General features: G+C 41.2%; 1 protein-coding gene across 3 annotated transcripts in view; it reads right to left on the minus strand.

Annotated features, from left to right (window-relative positions):
- pparab (peroxisome proliferator-activated receptor alpha b) overlaps positions 1-5,980 on the minus strand; it is a 59,713-nt gene extending 53,733 nt beyond the window's left edge. The window contains exon 1 of one of the 3 annotated variants that reach the window (XM_065022650.1): positions 5,901-5,980. The gene's annotated coding sequence lies outside the window, so the exon portion shown is untranslated. Of the gene's footprint in view, positions 1-5,145; positions 5,317-5,900 lie in introns of those variants that run through there. The other 2 variants (XM_029668386.2, XM_029668385.2) reach the window with 2 other exon arrangements.
- Between the last annotated feature and the right edge of the window lie 420 nt (positions 5,981-6,400).

Genomic DNA, 6,400 nt, shown 5'->3' on the forward strand with positions numbered 1-6,400 from the left:
GCACCCATGACCAGCTCTGCAACTAGATTGCATAGCGGAGAAGGTGCGGTGGGATTCGAAATGGTCGGTAATCTGTTTGTTGACTTGGCTGTCGAAGACTTTAGAAAGGCAGGGTAGGATAGATATAGGTCTGTAGCAGTTTGGGTCAAGAGTGCCCCCCCTTTGAAGAGGGAGATGACCGCAGCTGCTTTACAATCTTTGGGAATCTCAGACGACACGAAAGAGGTTGAACAGGCTAGTAATAGGGGTTGCAGCAATTTCGGCAGATAATTTTAGAAAGAAAGGGTCCAGATTGTCTAGCCCGGCTGATTTGTAGGGGTCCAGATTTTTGCAGCTCTTTCAGAACATCAGCTGACTGGATTTGGGAGAAGGAGAAATGGGGAAGTTACAGTGAATATCTCAGTATTGTATTAGCACTAACCAGATATAGTCAGATATACTGTATATCATAAGATATCTGGTGGTACTGAACAAAAATATAAACGCAACATGTAAAGGGTTGGTTCCATGTTTCATGGTCCCACGTTCCATACGCACAAAAAGCTTATTTCACTCAAATATTGTGCACAAATTTGTTTACATCCCTGTTCGTGAGCATTTTGCCTGTGTCAAGATAATCCATCTACCTGACAGGTGTGGCATATCAAGAAGCGAATTAAACAGCATGATCATTACACAAGTGCACCTTGTGCTGGGGACAATAAAAGGCCACTTTAAAATGTGCAGTTTTATCTCAAGTTTTGAGAGAGTGTACAATTGGAATGTTGACTATCGGAATGTCCACCAGAGTTGAATGCACAGAGATACAGGGATGTGATCCTGAGGCCCATTGTCGTGCCATTCATTCGCACCATCGCCTCATGTTTCAGCATGATAATGCACGATATCATGTCACAAGGAACTGTACACAATTCCTGGAATATGAAAATGTCCCAGTTCTTTAATGGCCTGCTTTATTCACCATACATGTCACCCATTGAGCATATAAGGATCGAAGCGTGTTCCAGTTCACGCCAGTATCCAGTAACTTTGCACAGCCATTGAAGAGGAGTGGGACAACATTCCACAGGCCTCAATCAACAGCCTGATCAACATTATGCAAAGGAGATGTGGTGTCATACTGCGTGAGGCAAATGGTGGTCACACCAGATACTGACTGGTTTTCTGATCCACGCCCCTGCTTTCTTTAAAAGGTATTGGTAAACAACAGATGCAATATCTGTATTCCCAGTCATATGATATATCCGTACATAAGGACTAACAGATGTAATAAAATTGACTTGATTTCCTTATATGAACTGTAACAGTAAAATCTTTGAAATTGTTGCATTTATTTTTCAGTATATGTTTATTCAGTATACATTTTATTATTAAGTAACTACTGCCACATATCACTTCAATTGGTACAGCACTCTCACTAAAGGCTGCAACAAATATAACCACTTACAAAGCCTTAAAATATGTTAATGATCAGCGATTCTTTCTCTTCCCACAATATTTCTCCACAATAAACCATAATTTACAGTTTGCTGCAGTAAATATATAGCAAAACAGCAATACAGTACTTTGCTGTTGAATTGTATTGAAAATAAAATCAGCAATTTCTAATAGTGCATATTTAACTATATACACTGTATATTTCAGCATACCAACTGATATTTTGGTTTTTATATCACCTGCAATTTAGACCCTAACAAAAGCATCTAAACTGACAGTGACTACTGGGCAAAACAGATCAAAGAGACATGGCTAGCAACTCAAATATTAAAGGTTCTCTGGTCAGAGGGTGTGCTCGCCACCACCCGCCCCGAGATGCAAGCACGGCAGGGCCCCGCCCCCGGCCCAAAGTGATTTTCCAAGGGCAGTACCAAGTCCCGCCCGACACCAGCTGAGCGTGGAATCGAGCGTACCCATAACTACCCGGACCAGCATACAGCGTGAAGCCAAACCACAAAACGTAAATAACAAAAAAGCAAAACATACAATAATCCTACGCCCACCCCCACCCCTGATTGGAGGAACTCAAACATTTACACTGTACATTTGTGTATATAACTATTTCAACGCTCATCAATTCTACCCTTCAGACAGCCACAGATCAACCCAAATTTCCCAATAAATCATCATTGTAACATTTCCCCAAGCAATACATCTCTCCATTCTCCCATGGCGTCACACTCGGGACTTGAATCTCCCCATCTGCAACATTTCTGCCAAAACTGCCCTGAAAATAAACATTTTACCCAAGGCAGCAATGATATTTCCTATTGACTGACTGTGGTCCTTCAAATCGCCTAACAATAGAGTTTCCAGGTCCAACCGCACCCTGATATTATGGCATAACAACCATTCCTGGACCTGACTCCAAAAACAAGCTCCCGACGGACAGTACCAAAAGAGATGCTCTACAGATTCTACCTCATGGCAGAGTCTGCAACTGTCTGACTGTTGAATTGTATATAATATCTTATATTGAAAAAAGCTAAATTGATGCATCAGTTGTTGTCTTGTATATCAGTTCATAAACCCGATGCCATGGTATTGGGACATCGAAACTCTGTTCCCAACTATCTTGTATGTAGCATAGTGGCCAACCCTCTTGACCATAAGTGAAACAGATTTTTTACGATCTATATTAGCTATTTTAAACAATTTATGATGTTTAATTGGTGGCAGACAAACAAATTCATTCCAACTCTGTATGGCTTCATTTAAAATAAGGTGACATAAAACAGGGTTCCATTGTCAATCCACCAGAAATTGATAGTTTTAATCTGTATAACAGCAAATAGCCCCCTTTTAAACATCAGATGTGCCTCTCTAAGAGTAGCTTTGAGAGAGAGAGAGAGAGAGAGGTGTTTAATGCCTTGATATTTAGTAGTTTTAGCTCTCCAAACTCAAATATAAAAACAATTTGTTGCTGATACTTTGATCTGTCTCCTATATAAACATAATTTTTAGGGAACCACTACCACATACCATTTAAATTGGTACAGCATTCTCACTAACGGGTGAAACAAATATAACTGCTTATTAGACACACCTCAAAATATGTTAATGAGTAAGAAACAACAATACCACACACCCACTAGTGTTCAAAAGGGTTTTGCCACTCCAAAAATCCAGTATTGATATTGTATTCTGAATCACAGTAAATTACTGGCAGCAATTGGCCAGGAAGTTACTGTAGTGTTTCAGGACAAGGTTTGTAGAATTCCTGAAATACAGTATATTATCGTATTCTGTGGGGACACAGCATTCTCACTCACGGTTGCAACAAATATTGGCGGCAGGTAGCCTTGCTGTTGGACCTGAAAGGTCGCTTGTTTGAATCCCCGAGCCAGCAAGGTGGAAAAATCTCAACAACTGCTTCCTGGGCGTCTATTAAAGCAACCCCCAACACTTCTCTGATTTAAAGGTTGGCTTAAATGTGGAGGATACATTTGGTTGAATGCATTCAATTGTGCAACTGTCTAGGTATCCCCTTTCCCCAAATATAGCTTATTTAAGGCAGACCTTGAAATATGTCAGACTCCCTAAACTGAATAGAGTAGGTCACTGTAGAATGCACAATACCTTTATGTAAACACTGTAGAATGCACAGTAAAATACCATAAATGTGTTACACAGTATTAATTATGGTGCATTGTCAGAGACTCTCCTCCCACAATGCACCGTAATTAATACTGTAAAACACATTTATGGTATTTTACTGTGCATTCTACAGAAAGGTCTTGTGCATTCTATGGTAATCTATTGTATTCAGTTTATACAATAACATACTGTTGATTAAGTTACTGATACAATTACAAAACGTCTAACAGTATATCCTTACCAAGCCTCACAGAGAATACTGTGACCCATGTGTAACAAATTCAGAAAAATAGTGGATGACTAAAAGAAGGCAACAAATGGGTTAAAATCTCAACTAGCCTGGCTGTGGAAAAACCCAGGCAGCATTCCTGTAGCTTGGGGGACTGGGACAGGTACAGCAGGATTTGGGTCAAGTTTCAGACTCACAGAGGAAGTGTGCAATTTGGCCACCCTCAGAGTGGGGTCACAGCCAGGGCCTGCCATTATCAACAGCGACCCTGGAGCAATTGGGGTTAAGTACTGTACCTTGCTCAAGATTTTTCACCTTGTCGACATGGGGATTCGAACCCGATGCTCCAACCTCTAGGCTACATGCCGCTCCAACCTCTAGGCTACATGCCGCTCCAACCTCTAGGCTACATGCCGCTCCAACCTCTAGGCTACATGCCGCTCCAACCTCTAGGCTACATGCCGCTCCAACCTCTAGGCTACATGCCGCTCCAACCTCTAGGCTACATGCCGCTCCAACCTCTAGGCTATCCAACCTCTAGGCTACATGCCGCTCCAACCTCTAGGCTACATGCCGCTCCAACAACTGTACTCCCAGACAAACATTTTAGCTCCATCACTGAATATGTCCTCAACACCGCCTCTCACCCCTATTTGACATATCAAGAAAAACTTCAAAGTGTAGGCTAACTGGTGGATGGGACAATAAAACATATGTTTTTGTCTTAACTTAACACTTCTGCAATGAGACAAATCTTGAACATTTTCTATAAGTTAAATGCATATCCTAAAATAGAACATCTCTCTCAAGCTCCAATTATTAGGGTAAGGCTCCACTAGGGCCAACATTTGTTACTTTGATTCAAGGAGTGTGCAGTGCAACATGTAGCCTAGTCTATGCGTGGGAAAGAATAACTTAACAATGTCTTGCATGTGCAACTTGGAGTATAAGACTGTCACAAAACTCTCATGGGCAGTTGTTTATTCATAGTAGTAACCGAGTACAAGAGTTATGAACGGCCATACATCACGAAAAGCATGTATCGATATCCATGTCGGATGCGTCGGCGTGCTCGATGTGAAATCAGATTATACAATAACAATGGCCCCAGATATCTTGTTGCAACAATATCCATTCATAGATTTTCTGTTATTTTGCTGAAACTATAAATAAGAATGGAATAAATTCCCTCAAAAACATCAGTCGATGAACACAGGCAAATTCGAATCGTAACATTTAAATTCTATGTCAACAACATATAGACATAAAGTAATGCAATTCACATCAATATGTGCAGTAATAAAGCGCTCAAATTGATCTACCTTACAGTAGACAGCCCGATCTGAAGCCGCCATATCGTCAGAAATCTAGGTGCGTTGAGAAACTGTCAGTGCGAGATCGGGAGGAACGAGGAGAGAAAAATAGTCCCCTTCAACACGTCCTTGTTTGTCTCCTAAACAACGCTGTCGCTGTCAAAATTCCCCACCACACAGACCATAGAGCTCGACCCACCCGCCGGAACTGACGTCATAACTGACAGCTGAGGCAAAGAAGCACACACCCCTGACACACCTATCATTTCAACGAATAGAAAAAGTTCATTAAAAGATCTCAATTGTCGAACCTCGCGTCCTCGCTCATCGTCTCCTTCTCAACATCCATTGGATGAGAAAGCCAGATGTCCCGCCTCTCTGTCCTTCTCCTCCAATAGATTTTGAGAAGGAGGAGGGGAGAGAGCACTCGAGAAGGATGATAATTGAGATTCTCCCAATGTATTTTCCTTGTTCAGGACGCCTCTTAACAATGAAATGACGTGAGGGGGAGCAAGGCAAGAACAGTCCGCATCATCCAACTCTGTCCACTCGTAGCTGTTTGCCAATGTAGTAGGAAAGAATGTCACAGAAGCATCAATAACACTAAATATGGGCATTATAAGAACTTTCATGCTCCACTTTTGTGCCCTCATATCTACATTTACTCAATGTTTATATACCTGTATTACCATGTTATAAACATAAACACACACACAAACACACAGGTCGTTATTGTAAAATATAATGGGTTCTCAATGACTTACCTGTTAAATAGTGGCAAAATAAACACACACATTCCACTTCAAGTGCCCCTACTAGTTCCCTGAATCCCATGTCATGCCCCCCTCTGCCTCCACAGCTCACCACTGGCCCTAGAGAGTACACTCTTAAAATATGCTGGGTTATTTTTGACTCAGCCAGTTGGGTCACTTGAAAGCCTTGTTCACATTAGCAGTTTGAAGTGACTCAAATCCTATTTATTTGCATATCCGATTCGAATCTGTTCTTTCTCCTTTTTTTTTGAACAGCCAAAAAACACCTGTACTATGACCACTAGTGTAGCCATGTTACCTTTGTAGGTGATTTGAAGTCAGATACAAATCGGATTCCTGGCCATGTGACTTGTGTCTGAATGGTCAAATCTGATTTATTTACCCTCAAGTGGCTTTTAGACTGTTATTTGACATATCTTGTTGCTTGCTAGCTACTCTGTTTAAAGTTTTGACAAGACTTTAAGGTAGCTAACTAGCTTGTTAATTGTTTA

This window comes from Oncorhynchus nerka, linkage group LG9a, assembly GCF_034236695.1.
Source record: "Oncorhynchus nerka isolate Pitt River linkage group LG9a, Oner_Uvic_2.0, whole genome shotgun sequence".
Taxonomy (NCBI): domain Eukaryota; kingdom Metazoa; phylum Chordata; class Actinopteri; order Salmoniformes; family Salmonidae; genus Oncorhynchus; species Oncorhynchus nerka.